The following is a 20,971-nucleotide window of genomic DNA, read 5'->3' as shown; positions in this document are numbered from 1 at the left end:
ATTGAGCCACTTAGTAATTCTAAGACAGGATATTAAAGACTTCATAAATGTTACTCATTTAACTTGGAATATAATCTTGCATGATAAGTTCTATTAAGTCAATTTTAACACTGAAACAAGTCTACAAAATCTACTTGATTTTTTCAAAAGACAAAATTGCAACAAACTTTATTTGCAATTCTAGATAAGGAAGCATTCATTCTATAAAATAGAATGATACCTCATTGGGTAATGGCAGAGCAATTCATTTTGTAAGTTACAAGAACAATGGAAAAAAGTGAACTGGTTAACATGAGATGTAAGAGTTAAAGCAGAATCTTCCTACTTACGCTGAGTTAGCTTGACCAGGCCCTTTTGTTTTTCAGCAAAACACTGTCTATTTGTGGATTTACCTGCTTCCTCAAAGTTTCAGCTTAATTATGGTGCACTTAGGATAAATGACTCCATTTTGGTTTGGTCTGTTCTGTCAAGGCCTAGGACAGTAGTTCAGTCCAAAACATTGCCCTCCTATAATATTTGTTTAACACTCAAGAAACTGGCTGGTAAATAAAGGGGCCAGCATTTGTCTTATTGAGAACAAGATCTCTGGTCTGGGCCAGAAAAAAAAAAAAAAAAGTGCTGTCTGGCTCAGAATGACCTTTAGGTGTGTATGTGCCCAGTCTTTCACCCGTAGTCAAAACAGAGCTCAGGATTATTTGGGGGCTGACAGTATCAGTAGGCCTTCATGATAATAATAAGAATTAGGCACCTGAACTTACAAAAGATTTTTAAACAAATTTTTAAAAATGATTTATTTATTGGGTCCAGTGCTATGGCACAGCAGGTAAAGCCCCAGTCTGCAACACCAGCATCCCATATGGTCACCAGTTCAAGTCCAAGCTGCTCCATTTCTGATCCCTTGGAAAGCAACAAAGGATGTTTTTCAAGTCCTTGTACCCCTGCACCCATGTGGGAGACCTGGAAGAAGTTCCTGTTTCCTAGCTTCTGCCTGGCTCAGTTCTGGCTGTTGCAGCTGTCTGAGGAGTGAACCAGTAAATAGAAGATACCTCTCTCTCGCTCGTTCTCTCTCGCTCCTCCCTTCCATAACCCTGACTTTCAAGTAAATAAGTAAATCTTTACGAAAAGAAAAAAGCAAACAGGAGGGAGAACAAGTGTGATTTAGGTAAGATCATACAAAGGCTGAGCTAGGATTTTCTTGTAGCATAAATAAATCTTTTTTTTTTTTTCCTTTGCCATTGGTTCACCCTTCAATGGCCGCCACGGCCAGTGCGCTGCGGTCGGCACACTGCACTGATCCAAAGGCAGGAGCCAGGTGCTTATCCTGGTCTCCCATGCGGGTGCAGGGCCCAAGCACTTGGGCCATCCTCCTCTGCACTCCTGGGCCATAGCAGAGAGCTGGCCTGGAAGAAGGGCAACTGGGACAGAATCTGGCACCCCGACCGGGACTAGAACCCGGTGTGCCGGCGCCGCAAGGCGGAGGATTAGCCTGTTGAGCCACGGCGCCGGCCAACATAAATAAATCTTAAAATTTATCCATTTATTTGAAAGGCAGAGTTACAGAGGCAGATGCAGAGAGAGAGAGAGATCTTCCATCTGCTGGTTTGTTCTTCAAATGGCCATAATGGACAGAGCTGGGCTGATCCGAAACCAGGAGACAGGAGCTTCTTCCAGATCTCCCACGTGGATAGCAAAGACCCAAATACTTGGGCCATCTTCCCTGCTTTTCCTAGACCAGGGAATAGGATAGGGAGTGGAGCAACCAGGACATGAACCATAACCCATATGGGATACCAGCATTGCAGGGGCCAGCTTTACCTGTTATGTCACAATGCCGGCCCCACACAGAAATTTTTTGACACTAACAGGGGGAACTGTTAAAAGAGTCCTTTCTATTTGCTGTACTGACAGCAAAGCTGAGAAAACTCTGCAGTCATCCCTTAACACTGGTACACTGGGTATTATATGTTGAATCATCTCACAGTGCCCCCCACCCCCCCAAATAAGTAACTCAGGTTTGACAGCTAGCCATTGCTACAAGGGTAGTTTGTCTTCAACTGCAACTGGGCATTTGAAGTTGAAGCTACTTTCCAATTAACCACTCAAAATGAAGGCAGAATATGTAAAAGAAGAACAAAGAAATATCTCAAGCAATTTTGCTTTTTAATAGGTTTGACCTTTTTAGGGTTGAATTTTGTGACAGGCTATGCTGCAAGAAAATCTGGAAGAAATTAAACTGGAGAGTTCTAAAAATATGAGGACTAAACATCATAATTTTTAAAAGGCTTACATTCCAATTCAACTCGGGTCTCCTAGATACCCGTACCTCTCATTCCTCCCATTTTCCCTATGGAATGCCAACAGGTATTCTACCTGAGCATTTCCTGCTCCTCACAATTCCACTCCCCAAAGCAAGCATTAGCAAGATGTTTTTCCTAACTGCATTGGAAATGCTGAGACTCATTACTTCCCTCCAGGAAAAACTAGCACTCTCTGCCAAGTGCTTATACAAGTTGAGAGCTCTTCTTCATGAAGGGCCAATGGCCAGACAGTGCGTTATAGAGGCTAGCCAAGAACTATGAAGATCTACTTTAAATCCTAGCTCTGCCCTTATATGATCTTACCTAAATCACACTCGTTCTTCCTCTCAGTTTATTTTTTCTTCTAAAATTTATTTATGTATTTGAAAGCCAGGGTTATGGAGGGGAGTCAGAGAGAGAGAGAGAGAGAGAGATCTATCCACTGGTTCACTCCCCAGAGAACCACAATGGCCAGAATTGAGCCAGGCAGAAGCTAGGAACCAGGAGCTTCTTCCAGGTTTCCCATGTAGGTGCAGGAGCCCAAGGACTTGAGCCATCCTCCGCTGTTTTCCCAGGCTTATTAGCAGGGAGCTGCATCAGAAGTGAAGCAGCTGGGACTCAAATTGGCTCCCAAGTGGGATCTCAATGCTGCAGGCAGCAGCTTTACCTGCTATACCACAGCACTGGCCTCGATCTCAGATTTCTATTTTGTGAAATTAAATTGTTCCTCTAGATTATAGACAAGCACTTACCTCTTAAAATTATGCCTGTAAATCTGCCTACCATGAGCAGTTTCCATAATAGTAATCTGTTCCCGTCTCCCTTTCTGGTGTTGATTTATTTTTTATTACTTGCTATGAGCTATCATTCCCTGAAGTGATTTTTAAGCCTTCACTATTATTTTACTATGTTCACTTCTATTAATTTTCCTTCTACATTCTATCATTCATGGCATTTTCAACTATCATTTATTTGAGACTGAATATTAAACATTAAATTTCCTGTTTCATTAACTATCATGTCATGTCAGTTTTTTCTAGGTCATTTATATTAGCAAGAGAGATCACAAATTTCTCCTATTGCATTTTCTTTTACCCCCTGTGTTTCAAAATTTCTCAATCTTGGAGTTAATTTAGATTCCTCCAGTACCGTTCTTCTTAATTCACAGCTGAACTATATTATTCTTAGTGCTAGCTTTCCTGGTAGATTTGAAATCACCAAAGTCAACATAACTCAACTAGTAGGACTGAAAACTGAGACCACCAATGTCAACATGACTTAACTGTTTGTTCAAAGAAATACTTGTCCTGGAACTAAAACCCAAGAGACAACTTCACAGTTTGTATCAGGAAGAAACAAATTATTTTGTTCCAGATATGACATTTTAATATAGAGTAAGGACATATTAGTGTGTATGACTATCAATTGTTTTGTCCCAGATATGACATTTTAATATAGAATAAAGACATACTAATGTGTTATGACCATCTTTCTTACAATCTGCTTTTCTGGAGAAAAAAAAGTACAGATCCTCAAATGCTCTAGAATGCTCTAGAATCCTCCAGGATTTTTTAAAATTATAGCTCCAAATTCCTATACACACCATTGATGTCCTTCTCATCAACCACCCACCTTAACTTTTTTTTTTATTAATTTATTGATGTCAAGCTCCTTTTTTCATTGTTTTGTTACCTATATGAAATCTTTTCCTGTATGCACTTAATTTGTAGCACTTAATTACCAACCTCTCACTTCTTTAACTGGGAAATCTGACTATGACCACTCAGCTATGTGTAATACATTCTTTGCAACTTGCCTCGGTATTCCTCATTTTTCAGGAAAGCTTTCAGTTATAATAATTCAAGTCACTCCTATCATCTGACTCTTCCCAGAGCATATGTTGTTATTTATAAGTACCTTACTTTGAGATGCTTTAAGTGTCTCCCAGGTTTTCATGTTCAATCTTCTCTGTGGTATAGTGAGTCACCCTCATTAAAAATTCCATCATCTCTTTCACATTTCTCTAACTCTTTGCAATCAGGTAGGTCACATGATTAGTTCTGGCCAATGGGCTGGGAAATAAATAGCATGTATTACTTCTGAGAAAACACTAAGAAGAGTTGAAGCTCAACTTTTCTACGGTCTCTTGCACTAAAAGACTGCATATGCCGGCAGTACAGGTGCAAAATGGTGAACACTCTACTGGTGTCCTGACAATGCTAATATGCAAATATCCTAAGGGGCCTGTGGTGGATACATTTCTAAGAATAAAAACAATTTTTCTGTGTTAAGCTACTGAGATCCTATAAACAATATGGTCTTCAAAGTTAATCGGATACTAAGTGTTCTCTTCATCAATGGATTTTAGTTTTTCCACAATACACTATGCAGTTATTTATAGTTAACACTTGTGACTGAATGCTTTTTATTGTTTTGCATTCATTTCACAAAATATAATTGGCCACAGAAGTTGCAATGCAATAGTGATGGAGTCATTGTAATGGTAAAAACATCTTCCTTGTCTGTATTTGAGAGATTTGAAAAATCAGTCTTAATGTTTTGTAAGAGAGAGAATTACCTGTGTGTATCAGCCAGGGATTGATAATTAGCAATGTGAAGAGGGATTATAATAGAAATAAATCTTTACAAGATTGGAGGAGGCATGAGATAAAGGAAGGGTTGACAAGGAAGGTAAAAGGATCAGAGGACTCATCCACCAGTCAATCAAAGAAACCAGCAAATATAGTCATTGAGGTGGATCTGTGACAGATGAGTTGGCAGATACGTTTTTGCGAAACTGTTTCTCTTATGGGTATCAAGATGATTGGTGATGGGCTTGAGGCCACTCTAGGTCTCAATAGCTACTGGTCCTGCTGACCAAAGCTGAAGAGAAGCTGGACAGAATGGTGAAAGGTGAGGACAAATCTGTTATCACTGGTATATCTGTTTTGTCACTGTCACTAACAACAGAGACCTCTAGAGAATAAGGGTTGCTACTCATTTTCACTTTCCAAATCTTTTGCAAATTTCCCTTTTAGCTAACATAACCCAAAAACCATCCAAAGAAAGGTATTTGAGAAGCAAAAGGAAGCTGGGACTATCAGAGAGAAGGTTAAGTGAAAGTCGTCAGCCGAAGGGGAAAGAACAGCAGGCCAGAGATGGTCATCAAGATTTTGTACTGTTTCTTCATTTGTGGGTGAAAGTCTTTTGGCTTTGAAACATGCTGTGGCATGTAGCAAAAGACAAGATATGCCAATCCCTGGCCTACCCCTTAAAAGACCTTAAGGTAGTTAACTGACTGGAGCCTAGTTGCTGCCCTTCTGGGTTCAGAGCTGAGTCACATCAGAGCTGCATTCAGCTGCTCCTGGCTATTGAGAATCTTTAATCTATAATTTTGGCTCAGGCAGTCCTTATAAGCTTACCATAATCATTCTACAACTTTGCTACAATCTGAAATTTGAATCAACCAGCCCCTGCATTCTCCTATTCTTCAGAGAGCAGAGTTGCCCATATCAGGAAGGATCCTCCTGTCTTCCACAGCTTCCTCTTTGTTTATGCTTCATCTGTCTTTCTCCCAAAGATGCCTTGTGCATTTAATCCCATCTTGATAGCTTCTTCTTGAAAGAATTAATATTAGGAAGTCATTATGCAGCAACAACTAACCAAAACACAGTTGGCCATTTCCACATTTATCTAAGGCAGTTGCCACATCATGTAATTAGAATCAATTCAATAAAGATATTTCTTAAAACTTTCAACTAGTAGGGATTATTCCTTTATTAACTTCTTATACAAACATGAATTAGGAAGAAGATTTTATTTGTTCAAGCCAGATACTCGCTTATTTGTTTTAGGAAAGAGAATGATATGCATTTATATATACATACATATACACAATATTCTCATGAAAATATGAAGTCTTCAAATTATCTATTACAATGAACAGTTGAGAAGTCCTGAGTTCCTATTATTTGAGAGATAAAGCACACAATCCCTAAATCAACAAGATAATGATTGTATCTTCAAGAAGCATTTATTGTACACACTATAAGAAAAATCAACATACAAATAAATCAACAGTATCAAGAAGTTAATTCTTGGTTCATCCACTCCTTTCATCTATATTCACTATTAGAATTGACCCATCAGGAGTTAACCTGGGGAGTACCCACATTTGGGTAGCATTTCTAGAAACAATAGTGTGTAAAAGAAGATAAAGAACCACCAAAAAAAGCTAGTGCAGAGTGAGAGAATGATTCATAGAAAACAAATTGGATATTTTATGTGAGCCAGGCTTTTTCAGACTGGCAGCCTAATCGGATCCCCAAAAATATCAGAAAACTAGAGAGTTCTATTGTAATAATGGGAATTTGATGCTCAGAGGACTAGCTTGAGCACTGAGAATCTTTACAGGCAGAGCACAGATTGAATAACACTTCTCTCTAAATTGTGTAAGCAACAAGCTGCTGCAGGAACACCACCCTCTCGCCTGTTTGCCACCCAATGAGGATCAATGGCCCATGGGTGATGCTGGCCCCCAGTTCCCTTGTGTGCTGACTGGAGGACTTTTAGCTGTGGCTCAATAGCTGTCGAGGCATATCTTAAGTTGGGATAGCAGCTAAGCTTTTTGAGACATTTACCTATCCTAGTGGCACCATTCTTATCACCACCTACTAGTTTTATAACAATAGCAAGAACCTGCTCTTTTTTTTCTTTCCAATCCTAGACTTTAGAGCTGAGTGCTCTATCTTAGACATGGCCTTCCTGGAATTCACGGAATGAGAAAGGAAATGTGATACAAAAGAGATTAGGAAGAATGATACAGGAAGCAATTACTCTTAAGGAAGAGATCATATAAAGCCTTTGAGGTTGTGTATTCATAGACTGAGAATTCCTACTTTAAGCTGCATGTAACCCAGATCTCACAAAAAAACTTTTTAAAAAATAGACCATAGAATTCAACCTCCATAGTTTTTAAAATTTATTTTCCAGCCTCCTGATAATCCCTAAGTGGTGGAAAAGTAGAAAATTTTTCCAATTTGCCAGTCAGCTTTGCAAGGTAAAAATGGTGGGGTACTCTGCAAGACCTGACTTCAGGACCCCAATCCTTAACCATCTGAACCTGTATGGCATCGGTTCAACACCTAAATGGGTTGGGCACTCCCAGAGCCAACTGAGAGGCCTATAGTTGCTTAATTTCTTTCTCCTGGGTTTGCAACAGGGAGCGAGGAGGGTAAGAGAGTGGCATGCAGCTCTGGAATCCTGGGCCTGGCGTCCAGAAGACACCACTGACCTTATCTCAGTCACACTGAGGTGTGAAGTCAAAAATTCCTTTCTAGTATCCTCATGTACGAGACCGGAAGTCAAGCTAAAAAGCTCCAGCTCCGAACACAGACACTAAGAAATCACAGCCAAGAAGGCTAACACCAACTACGAGGTTACAAAGAGCAACCTAAGATTTAAAAGCCCAGGAAGGGGAAAAACTCTCCTCATGAGTGGAATTGGTAGACATTCCCATCTGCTATGTATTCCAGGAAGGCCATGCCCAAGAGGGAGTGAGATTCTAAATCCAAGCTTAGAAAGAAAAAAAGAAAAAGTTCTTACTACTGTCAAAAAACCAGTTGGTGCTGACAACAATGATGGCACCATGGTAAATAAACTTATCAAAAAACCTAGCTATTATCCCAACTTAAGATATGCCTCGACAGCTATTGAGCCACAGCAAACAGCCGTCTAGCCATGTGAGGAAACAGGGTGAGGAGGCAGTAGGGGATGTGTGAAGGGGTCAGCATCACCCTTAGGCTATTCTGATCATCCTCACTGGATGCCAGAGAGGCCAAAGGGTAGATTTCCTGCAGCAGCTGAGCAGTGGTTTGTTGCTTCCACTGGACATCTTTCCCTCAGTCAGGTTCCTATGCATAGAACACATAAGAAATTTGTTATCACCACCTCCACAAAAATATCAGCAGTGAGAAAATCCCAAAGCATCCTATTAATGCTTATTTCAAAAAGACGCTGTAGATCCCCAAACATCAGGAAGGTGAGTTCTTCCTCTGGGAGAAAGAGAATTAGGAGATTCCAGAGCAGACTTGATCAGAAAGCTGTGGAATCCCAGATTTTGCCAAAAATGAATGCTGTTCCTCATCTACAGGGCTACCTGTGATCTGCTGTTGGTTTAAAAATGGAATTTATTTGCACAAATTGGTTTTATCCATATCTTAGGAAGAATCAAATTAATTTTTTTTTAATTTTATTTAACTTATATAAGTTTCATATGTCTCATGTATACAGATTTAGGAACATGATATGAATTTCCTCCTTACCCTCTCTCCTGCCCATGCTACAACCCTTCCTCTCCCTCTCTCTCGGTTTCTCATTCATAATTTTTACAATGATCTATTTTTAGTAAACTTAATGATCATATAGTAAACTCTAAGTAAGGAGTTCAACAAATAGTATGAAGAGAAAGAAAACAAAACAAAACAAACACAACACTGTTCCACAATGGAAGAGACAAGGGCTATAAACAATCATCAATTCTCACAATTTCACTACAATATATTACATTTCAGATTTTCTATAAGTTACATCAGATCAGGGAAAAATGATATCTGTTTTTTTGGGACTGGCTTATTTCACTAAGTATAATGGTTTTCAGATGCGACCATCTTGTTGCAAAAGAAAGAATTTCAATTCTTTTTTTCAGCTCAGTAGTATTCTACAGTGTATATGTACCATAATTATTTTATCCAGTCAATAGTTAATGGACATCTGGGTTGGTTACATATCATTGGTATTGTTAATTGTGCTGCAATGGACATTGGGGTGCAGGTAACTATTTCATATACTAATTTCTTTTGGTTTGGGTAAATTCCCAGGAATGGGATATTAGATCAATGGCAGGTCTATATTCAGGTTTCTGTGTCTCCATACTGCCTTCACAGTGGTTGCACCAGATTACATTCTCACCAATGGTGGATTAGGGTACCATTTTCTCCACATCCTTGCCAGCATTTGTCATTTGTTGATTTCTGTATGAAAGCCATTCTTACCAGAGTGAAGTGAAACCTTCAGTGTGGTTTTTATTTGCATTCCCTGATGGTTAGTGAACCTGAGAATATTTGCAACAAGTGTCTGTTTACCATTTGAATTTACTCTCTTGAAAAATGCCTTTTTAAGGGCTAGTGCTATGGCACAGTGGGTTAAACCCCTGGCCTGAAGTGCCAGCACCCCATATGGGCACCAGTTCTAGTCTTGGCTGCTCCTCTTCTTTTTTTTTTTTTTTTTTTTTTTGACAGGCAGAGTGGACAGTGAGAGAGAGACAGAGAGAAAGGTCTTCCTTTTTTGCCGTTGGTTCACCCTCCAATGGCCGCCGCGGTTGGCGCGCTGCGGCCGGCGCACCGCGCTGATCCGAAGGCAGGAGCCAGGTGCTTCTCCTGGTCTCCCATGGGGTGCAGGGCCCAAGCACTTGGGCCATCCTCCACTGCACTCCCTGGCCACAGCAGAGAGCTGGCCTGGAAGAGGGGCAACCGGGACAGAACCGGCGCCCCGACCGGGACTAGAACCCGGTGTGCCGGCGCCGCAAGGCGGAGGATTAGCCTAGTGAGCCGCGGCGCTGGCTGCTCCTCTTCTGATCCAGCTCTCTGCTATGGCCTGGGATAGCAGTAGAAGATGGCCCAATATGGAAAGCCAAGACATAGTGGCAAAAAAGGTTCTGCATGAAGGATCTCTATGAGTGAGAAACCTAGTGGAAAGAAGGAACCATCAAAGAAGATGGCCCAAGTCCTTGGACCCCCTGCACCCATGTGGGAGACCTGGAAGAAGCTCCTTGCTCCTGCTTCAGATATATGCAACTCTGGCTATTGTGGCCATCTGGGGAGTAAACCAGTGGATGGAAGACCTCTCTCTCTGCCTCTACCTCTCTCTGTAACTCTTTCAAATAAATAAAATAAATGTTTAAAAATGCCCTTTTTGTGCCCATTTCTTCATTGGATTGCTTGTTGTTGAATTTCTTGAGCTTTTTATATAATGTGAATGCTGACCCTTTATCAGTTTCATAGTTTGCAAGTATTTTCTCCCATTCTGTCTGTTGTCTCTTCACTTGGTTGAGTGTTTCTTTTGCAGTGCAGAAGCTTCTCAGCTTGATGTAATACAGTTTGTCACTTTGGACATTGATTGTCTGTGATTTCTGGGTCTTTTCCAAGAAGTCTTTGCCTATGCAATGTCTAATAGAATTCCCCCCTTGTTCTCTAATGGCTTAATTGTATCATGTCACAGGTATAGGTCTTTGATCCATTTTGAGTGGATTTTTGTATAATGTGTAAGATAGGATTTAGTTTTATAGTTCTGCACATGGAGATCCAGTTTCCCCAGCACCATTTGATAAGGAGACAGTTATTACTCTACAGATTGATTTTAGTTTCTTTATCAAAGATGAATTAGCTGTAGATACATGAATTGATTTCTGGAGTTTCTATTATGTTCCATTCATCTATAAGCCTGTTTTTTGTGCCAACAACAGGCTGTCTTGTAGCATGTCTGGAAATCAGGCATTGTGATGCCTCCAGCTTTGTTTTTGCTGTATAAGATAGCTTTAGCTACTTGGGGTCTCTTGTGTATCCATTTGAATGTCAGCATAGTTTTCTCTAGATCTGCAAAAGAATCTTGTTAGTATTTTGATTGAGATTGCATTGAATTTGTAAATAGCTTTTGGTAGTATAGCTATTTTCATGATGTTGATTTTTCCAATGCATGAACATGGTAGATTTTTCCATTTTTAATGTCTTTTTCTATTTCTTTCTTTAGTATTTTGTAATTTTCATCACAGAGATCTTTGACATTCTTGGTGAAGTTTATTCCAATGTACTTGATTCTTTTTGGAGCTATTTTGAATGAGACTCATCCTAAAAGCTCTTTCTCAGCCATGGTTTTGTGCATACAAAGGCTATTGATTTTTCTGTGTTGATTTTATATCCTGCACTTTACCAAACTAATAGTCTCTGCGTCTTTTGAACCCCTTATATATAGGATAATGCCATCTGCTAATAGGGATAGTTTGATTTCCTCCTTTCCAATTTGTATCACTTTGATTTCTTCTTCTTGCCTAATGGCTCTGGCTAAAACTTTCAGGACTATATTGAATAGCAATGGTGAGAGTGAGTGTTCTTGTCTGGTTCCAAATCATAGTGGGGATACTTCTAAATTTTCCCCATTAAATAGGATGCTGGTCATGGGTTTCTCGTATATTGTCTGTGTTGAAGAATGTTCAAGGTTTTCATCATGAAAGGGTGTTATATTTTATCAAATGCTTTCTCTGCATCTATTGAGATAATCACATGCTTTTCTTCCCTTTAATTTGTTAATATGGTGTATCACATTGATTGATTTGCGAATGTTGAACCATCCCTGCATACTGAGGACAAATCCCACTTGGTCTGGGTAAATGATCTCTCTGATGTGTTGTTGGATTCAATTAGCTAATATTTTGTTGAGGATTTTTCCATCTATGTTCATCCAGGATATTGTCTTATAGTTCACTTTCTCTGTTGCATCTTTTTCAGGTTTAGATATTAAGATGATGCAGCTTCATATGAGCCTGGAAAGATTCACTCCTTTTAAATTATTTTAATAACTTGAGAAGAATTGGAATCAGTCCTTTAAATACCTGGCAGAATTCAGCAATGAAACCATTTGGTCCTGGTCTTTTCTTTGTTGGGAGGGTGTTTATTACTGGTTCAATTTCCATCTTGGTTATTGGTCTGTTTAGGTTTTCTATATCTTCATGACTCAATTTTGTTAGGTTGTATATTTCTAGGAATTTATCCATTTCTTCTAGGTTTCTTAATTTGTTGTCATACAGCTCTTTGTAATAATTTCTGATGATTATTTTTATTTCTGTGGTACCTGTTGTTACATTTCCTTTTTCATTTCTGATTTCATTGATTTCAGTCTTTAATTTTTGCATTTTTGGTTAGTTGTGCCAATGGCGCATCAATTTTGTTTATTTTTTAAACAACCAGATCTTCATTTTACTGATTTTTTGTATTTTCTTTTTTTAGTTTCAAATTTGTTTATTTCTTTTGCTGTTTTAATTATTTCTTTCTTTTTTTTTTAATTTGTGGTTTGGTCTGTTGTCATCTTTCTAGGTCCTTTAGATGCACTGATAGCTCATTTATTTGGTACCTTTGCATTTCCTTTATGTAGGCACCAATTGCTATAAACTTGTCTCTTGACACTGCTTTTGCTGTATTTCATAAGTTTTGATGATATATTATTATTTTCATTTGTTTCCAGAAATTTTTATTTATATTTTGATTTCTTCTTTGACCCATTGTTCATTCATGAGCATGTTATTCAGTCTTCATGTGTTTGCATATGATCTAGAGATTCTTGAGTTGTTGATTTCCAGCTCTATTCCAGTGTGAACAGAGAAGATGCATGGAATGATTTAGATTTTTTTGAATTTGCTGAGACTTGCTTTGTGGCCTAGCATATGGTCTATCCCTGAGAAAGTTCCATTTGTTGTTGAGAAGAATGTGTATTTCACTGTTGGGTGAAAAATACTATAGATACCTGTTAGGTCCATTTAGTCTATAGTATCAATTAACTCCATTGTTTCTTTGCTGATTTTCTGTCTGGTTGATGTGTCCATTGCTGAGAGTAGGGTATTGAAGTCCCCCATTACTATTGTATTGGAGTCTATGTCTTCCTTTAGATCCATTAACATCTCTTTTAAATAGCCAGGCACCCTCTAATTAGGTGCATATACATTTATTATAATCATATCTTCCTGTTGAATTGATCCCTTAATGCCCTTCTTTGTCTCTTTTAATAGTTTTTATGTTGATATCTATTTTGTCTGAAATTAGGATGAAAACACCGTCTGTTTTTGGTTTCTGTTAGCATGGAATATATTTTTCCATCCTTTCACTTTCAGTCTGCATGTACCTTTGTTGGTGAGATGTGTTTCCTGAAAGCAGTGAGTAGATTGGTTTTGTTTTTTTAATCCATTTGTTCTATCTGTATCTTTTAATTGGAGAGGTGAAGTCATTTACGTACAAGATGACTATTGATAAGTAAGGATTTGGCCCTACCATTTTTCATAAATATTCCTATTGTTTACTTTGGATTTCTTTTATACTTCTACTAGGGGGATTTCTGCCTTCTAATTATTTCATAAAGATGACTATCTTTCTGTGTGTAGTACATCCTTAAGCATCTTTTCTAAGGCTAAATGAGTGGCAATAAATTCTTTCAATTTCTGTTTGTTATGGAAGGTCTTTATTTCAACTTCATTCATAAATGCAAACTTTCTGTGGTACAGTATTCTGCATTTACAGTTTTTTTTTCTCTTAAGGCTTGGACTATATATTGTCACTCCCTTCTAGCCTGTAGGATTTCTGATGCAAAGTCAGTTGTGAGTCTAATTGGAGATCTTCTGAAAGTAATCTGAAGTTTCTCTTGTGCACATTTTACAATCCGCTCCAGCTCTCTGCCACTGAAACTGCTTGTGCTTGTGCTGTACATCGGCACCATCCACATAGGTCCACGCCATTTCACCTCCTCCCATCGGGCTTCTCATGCAGTTTTCTCTCCAATTTTCCCTTGAGAGTGTACTTCCTATTCTTTTCACTGTTTATCTTAGCCCAGTGAAACATGTTTCTCCCTAATCTCCCATCTTTTTTTTTCCCCGTAGGAAGAATCTAATTAAAAAATTCATAACTCAGAACTCTGAATGAATTTTGAATGTAAACACTATTTTTTAAGATTTATTTATTTATTTGAAGGAGAGAGAAGGAGAAAAAGAGAAATCTTCCAACCACTGATCCATTCCTCAAATGGCTGAAACGACCCCGGGACTAGACCAAATTGAAGCCAGGAACTTCTTCTAGTCTCCCATATGGGTGCAAAGGCCCAGAGACTTGAGCCATCTTCTGTTTTCTCAGGCTCATTAGCAGGGAGCTGAATAGGAATTGGAGAGGCTGAGACACAAACTGGTAAGCATATGGAATGCCAGCATTGCAGGCTTCAATTTAACCCACTATGCCACTACACCACAATGCAGGCCCAAGAATGTAAAGATTATTTAAAATGGAAAAATGAGTCCCCTGAGATTTTGTAACAAGAAGAAAAAGAAGAAGAAGGAGAAGGAGAGGAGAAGGAGAAGGAGAAGAAGAAGAAGATCCTTTCTTGAGCAGTAAGACATGTCAGAAAGTGTTTTTCCAACAAGCTGTGCAGTAGGTGCACATGAGCACTAAAATCCACAGGGTTCAGATTGACACATCTGGAAAGAATGGAGCCAAGTTCCAAACCCAGGTAAAATTCCAACATCTATATCCTTTTCTTTCTTTATAATTTAACTGATGTTGTGGTACTATGCTTACTTATTTTTAATAAGTCTTATAATCAGATTATTCAAATTCCAATTTTTAACAATCAACATTAGCAAATTCTTGTGTAGCCTTAATAAAAACATACATCAGTAAGCAAAAATATATCTATGTATGTGTACTTATAATCCCTCCTCTAAATACAAACTATCAAACAGTATGTACTCCTGTAAAACCTGTTGTTTTAGAAAGGTTACTACTTTTCAATTTCAACTAAGAAAATAGTCCTCATTCCTTTTTTTTTGCTTCCTAGTTTTCCATTAAAAGAATGCATCATAATTCTTAAATGCACACATCACAGATGAGCATTTAGACTTTTCACAGTCATTTGCCATTGCAACCAATATTGCAATTAACAAGTATGTACTTACTTATCTTGTATTTCTCTTAAACCTCTGTCTTATTCCTGCACTATGATGTTTATATTTCTTAAGTTGAGAGACATAGAGTGAGAAACATGGGGGTGGGGAAAGAGCTCCCCAACTGGGGTAGGATTTGGGAATGCAGAACGGTTCTCCCAAGTGGGTGGCAGAAATCTGACGACTTGAATCAACACCACTGCCTCCCAAATCTGTATTGTCAGGACACTGGTCAGGAGACAGAGCAGGGCTTCAAACTCAAGTACACCTACGGGAGATGCAGGCATCTGAACAACTAGGCTAAATGCCTGTCCTTTGCACCGTGGTATCACTCTAAGGGACCCAAGTCATTGCTCATGTGAATTTATATAGCCAAGATAATTTTTTTAAAATTGTAAAAAAAAAACATTTTTAAACACAGTAATCTTTCATAGTGGTATTTTCCATTAGGCAAAGAGGTCTAAACCTGGATTACAACTCAGAGTATTTGTTAAACTGATGAAATGAGTGGGGGCTGATGTTAGTAAAAGTCAAAAGATTTATACGATCTGAAGAGAAACCAGAGTATTGTGGGCTGATGTTAGAAAGAATGAACAAGGTGTAAGGATGATTAGGGAATACAATCAAGAACACCCATCATGGGGTCTCTTTTAAAAAATTAATCAATCTCCTTTTTTTTTATTTTAGGAAAAACTTTAGTACTACTTTTTAGAAACCAAATCTCCCAACCAACATTTGGTTGATACTTGGACACTATTTAAAGAGCTCAGCATTCTACTTGTTAGATTGTTTTTTCATACACATTAACTACTTACTTGGACAGTCAGCTTTAAAAATGAGAAACTATATTCAGAAAATGTATTTTATTTTCATTTATTTGTTATATAAATGCCCACATTATAAATGATACTATTCTTGTCAATAACAAGGCCCTTGGATTTTAATGCTTTCCTTTGTGGATATTTAGCAATCACATCTTCTATACTTTGAATATTTGCTCCTTTTTCCTGCTTCCAATTCTAATTTAATAAAATTTTATGTCATTCTAATAAGAAAAACAAGCTTTGTTAAAATTCTTTAAGGGCAGATCAGTTAAGTGATGTGTTTATATATTAAAAATCAGAGGCTTAGAGCATAATAAATAAAATGACATCTGCCCAAAGATAAGTAGGAATTAAGACAAAGTTGCTTTAGATTCATCTTCTGTTAACTATTGTTGATCTTGGATTAAGAAACCTCTATTTTATTTTACTGAAATCGTCAGTAAAAATTATATGTTCCATACATTCCACTAGTATCTATCTTGCTTTAGAAACTTTCATGACCTGCAAATAATATAATGAAAGTGTTTCTCAGACAGATTAATTTGCATCTAGCTTTGCCATAGGTTGAATTACTATGAAGACATTAATTGGCTGAAGATATAATCTGAGCAGCACAGGAGCAGAAGCCATTTCCAAGGTGAACACAGAAAATGCATATTGTCTTCCCTGAGAAAGCTGACTCATTAAATAGTGACGTCTTGAGTCTTCATCCTAGGTCTACTTTGTTTCAGGCACTAGCATAGGTACTGATGATTAATAAAGGATGATTCTTATATTTTTATTAGGAGATACATATATAATCAAGATAACATCATAGAATCATATATGTATTAGAATAATAATGTTAAAACAACTGGCAACTGAAATGGCCAAGGTATTAAATTTCATCCGACAAGTCTATAGCTTTGTGGTAGCTTCCAGGGCTTGATTTAGAATTTGAATGTAGGTCAATGATATGATGAGCTAGTATGCTTGCCATTGATCCGGAATGGACAGGACAAGTCTGCATGTTGTTTCTTCACCATCTCTGCTATATACAGGTACATAAAGGAGCATCTTCAAGAACAGTTGATATTTGTGAAGAGCCTTTAAAATCAGACTTAAATATGAAGAAGGTGGTAAAGAGCAAAGTAGAAGGAAGAATACAAAGAAAGTCAAGTCATAAAACAGTCTCAGTGTTAAAGCTCAGGGCTCACTGTGACTATAAAATTAGCTTTGGATGGAGGCAGGTGAGTGCCAAGCTAGAGAATTCCATAGGAGCCAACCACTGATCTCATTCATGTATGCTGAGTGATTGGAACCTAATCTTCTAGCCTAGTGTTCTGGAAACTGAGATCCATGGGACACTTCTATTAAATTGCACAAGCAACCAAATCAGCTTATCTGGATGTGAGGCAAAGAATGTTCATTTTTAACAGGCTCTCCAGGTGATTCTCAAGCACACTAAGCATTAATGGCCTCCAGTAGGAAACTATACGGAGCAGACTTCTTAAGAAGTTTTCACGCTGAGCAGTTAGTTTGTGTTGTGCACAAATATTTCCAACTCTAGAAGTGGGTCAGGCTGCTCCTTGCTATTAGCACCTGCATCCACTGCCTCTTAGAATCCCCTTCACAATCCAAACTAAAGCAGCATTTCCAGTTCATTAATTTTAGTTAGGAAGAACCATTAGCATAGTGTACAGATTCTAACAAAATTTAATTGGGAGTATATATGCAGTTTAATCTAAATAATCTTTAGTAAATTGGAGCCAAGCAAACTATTTCATCTGAGAGTCAGAAACATTTTTTCAGCTATGGAGATAAAATTTAGCAAGAAAATAATGTCACTGTCATTGTCAAAATGGTCTGGGTTACAATTAGGTTTATGAGTTACCTAATCTTCTACTGCAAACTTTTTTGGTTGACTATAAAAAGCTTCTGCTGTTTAATAGAACCTCCTAGTTTATTAAACGAACCTTTTCTAGTAGTGAAGTAGCCCAAAATGAGTTAGGATTAGGTCCCTAATGCACACATGGTATACACTCCAGTAGGTACCTTTTGCTTTTAATGCAGGTTTGCAAAATACAACCAGAAACTTTAGAAGTAGAAAGGAAATTTCTGAGAGTTGGGATTTGAGTATAAGAATTCCTAATTTTACAAGTGTAGAACATGTTTATTCACTCACAGCATTTATCAACACTGGTTGATTCATCCACTCAATTATTTTTTAAATATATATTTATATTTGTTTATTTCCTGAGAGAGAGAGAAAGGAAGATGTATAGAGAGAGAAAGAAAGAAAGCAAGAGCGAGGGCACTCCCTTCTGCTGATCAGCTGGGGGATGGGCTGGGCTGAAGCCAGGAGCTTGAAACTCGGTCCTGATCTCCTAAGCACTTAAGCCATTGCCTTCAGCCTCCCAGGATGCATTCGTAGGAAGCACAATCAGAAGCAAAACAGCCAGTAGTCCAATCAGTATTCTTGTATGGGATGCAGGGTTGCAGAACCACAAGCAGTGACTTAACCCAGTGTACTACATTGCCCACTCTTCCACTCAATTCTTTAAGGAGTATTTATTCCTACATTGCTGGGCACTGAAGATAAAATGGTAATGGGAAAGAAGCAAACATGTTTGGAGTTTCCAGCTTATTGGAAGGGATAGCTTTTAATCAACTACACAATCAAATGACAGTCTAGCTTCAATTGTGATAAATGCTGTAAAGGGAAATCATGTGATCATTGGGAGCATCAAATATAAGAAAATGAGCATTCTTTGGAGGTTAAAGCCTTGAGGGAATGATACTTGGTTTGAAGTTGTGAACTAAGGGGAATTTATCACAAATTTGGGAGGTGAAAGTGGAGTGTTAATAAAGGGAACATTATATTTATAGACTAGAAGGATAACAAATTTAGGGAATATAAAACATGGGGAAAGAGATCTAATACAATTTGAAGATGAGACATTTTGTGAAATGTCAATGAAAATTCTTGTAGTTATGTAAAGTATTCAGATTTTTTATTCAAGAACTTTATAAGACTGGCATTGCAGTGTAACAGGTTAAGCTGCAGCCTGCAACACTCGCTTCCTCTATGGGTACCAGTTCGAATCCCAGCTGCTCCACTTCTGATCCAGCTCCCTGCTATTGCACCCAGAAAGTAGGGGAAGATGGTCTGAGTCCTTGGGGCCCTGCTACCCATGTGGGAGACCCAGATGGAGCTCCTGGCTCATGACTTCATCCTGACCCAGCCAAAGCTGTTATGACCACTTGGGGAACAAAACAGCAGATAGAAGATATTTCTCTCTCTCTCTCTCTCTCTCTCTCTCTCTCTCTCTCTCTGTCACTCTCTCTTCATCTGTCTCTGTAACTGTTTCAAATAAATAAATAAATCTTTATAATCTTTATAAGATTGTAACACAGTAAGTATATGCTTTATTCCATGATCTGTATGTTTATTTTACTTGAGTGACCGTAAAGAATGCTGTGTTGTTGCCCAGAGACCCAGAATCAGCACTGAGCACTTTCTCCTCTAGCTGCTAGAAGAGCTGCATGCTCACTTGAAGCCCAGTCCTTACCCATGAATTTCCATTCACCACAGCAGGTGCCTCCCCTAAAATTATGCCACTCCCTGGAGCAACCCTCATCTGATTAATCTTTATGTTATTGTGCTAAGTCCCACAGCCCCCACACTTCACTATAATGAAGTCAAAATATGTCCTTGAAAAATAATGGCATATTTATATAAAATCTATCATCAAACAAATTCATGACACTCATTGTAGCTATTGAAATATAAGAATTAACACCTGAGAGTTATTACAAAATATGTAGCATCATATTAGCAAGTACATTGATTTGACTACTCATATAAAATGAAGCTATCATGATATCAATAAAACAATAAGATTGGTTTTAAGTAATCTGTGAGATCTGTTGAGAGAGGCAAGCAGATTTGTGGAAATAGTCTCATTGATCAATAAACAATTCTTAAATGTGGAATTAAAGTGAGCACTTTTGTGTTTATATCTACTCAACATTTTTACATCATTTGACACTGTTGAAGTTTCCCTGCTACTTTAAATTCTCTATCCCCTTGCCTTCTTAACTTTTCTTCTAAAATAATTTCTTCCTTTGTCTTTTCCATCTCAATCATGGCTAAATGGATTTATGTACTGTGGATTCTTCTTCCTAAACAAAGAGAACCATGGAGAATGTAAATATGCCATGTCGTTTCCCAGCTAAAAAGCTTAGGTTCAGCAGATGCCTAAATCCTTCACGTGGCACATATGCTTTGAAGATATGATCTCTGATTACCTTTTTATTACTGGATCTTATCTTCATTTAAGTAATTCATGGAGTTCTTAGTGTGGTATTTAGTTGTGCTGAGAAAGTATTAAAAATGAATGAGCCCGCGCCGCAGCTCACTAGGCTAATCCTCCGCCTTGCGGCGCCGGCACACTGGGATCTAGTCCGGGTCGGGGTGCCGGATTCTGTCCCGGTTGCCCCTCTTCCAGGCCAGCTCTCTGCTGTGGCCCAGGAGTGCAGTGGAGGATGGCCCAAGTGCTTGGGCCCTGCACCCGCTGGGAGACCAGCATAAGCACCTGGCTCCTGCCTTGGGATCAGCGAGATGCAGCGGCCATTGGAGGGTGAACCAATGGCAAAAAGGAAGACCTTTCTCTCTCTCTCTCTCTCTCTCTCTCTCTCTCACTATCCACTCTGCCTGTAAAAAAAAAAAAATGAATGAATGAATGCTAGAAACATAATAGATGAGCATGAATGACTAGGCAAAGGGACCAAAGGGAGACCGTGAAGTACCAACATTCAAAAATAATGCAGTAATGGTGTTTAATAAAAATGGGTGATGCAGCTATCTGAACATATTGCAGCACCAATGAGAAATTTAATGTGTGTATGGATTTTATTTATCTACTCTAGGACCATATGCAAAAGAGGACCTCAGAACAATCTTTGAACACAATGTATATCATATCATCAAATGTCTTTAGGTAGTCCTCATTTGATTTGAATTATAGACCCCTCTTAGAGAGATTAAATGAATGTTAAAAGCATTTTTAGAAGAAAGGTGTTTATGAATTGGTAATCACAAATGTTTATATAAAATTTCA

At 38.3% G+C, this 20,971-nt stretch overlaps 1 pseudogene; it reads left to right on the top strand.

Moving 5' to 3' along the window:
• The first annotated feature begins 5,200 nt into the window (after positions 1 to 5,200).
• LOC133762980 (large ribosomal subunit protein eL6-like) lies at positions 5,201 to 8,460 on the top strand (annotated as a pseudogene).
• The last annotated feature ends 12,511 nt before the right edge of the window (positions 8,461 to 20,971 follow it).

Source organism: Lepus europaeus, chromosome 1 (assembly GCF_033115175.1).
Source record: "Lepus europaeus isolate LE1 chromosome 1, mLepTim1.pri, whole genome shotgun sequence".
NCBI lineage: Eukaryota > Metazoa > Chordata > Mammalia > Lagomorpha > Leporidae > Lepus > Lepus europaeus.
Note: the sequence above shows the minus strand (reverse complement) of the source record. Positions and strands in the feature narration are given on the sequence as shown.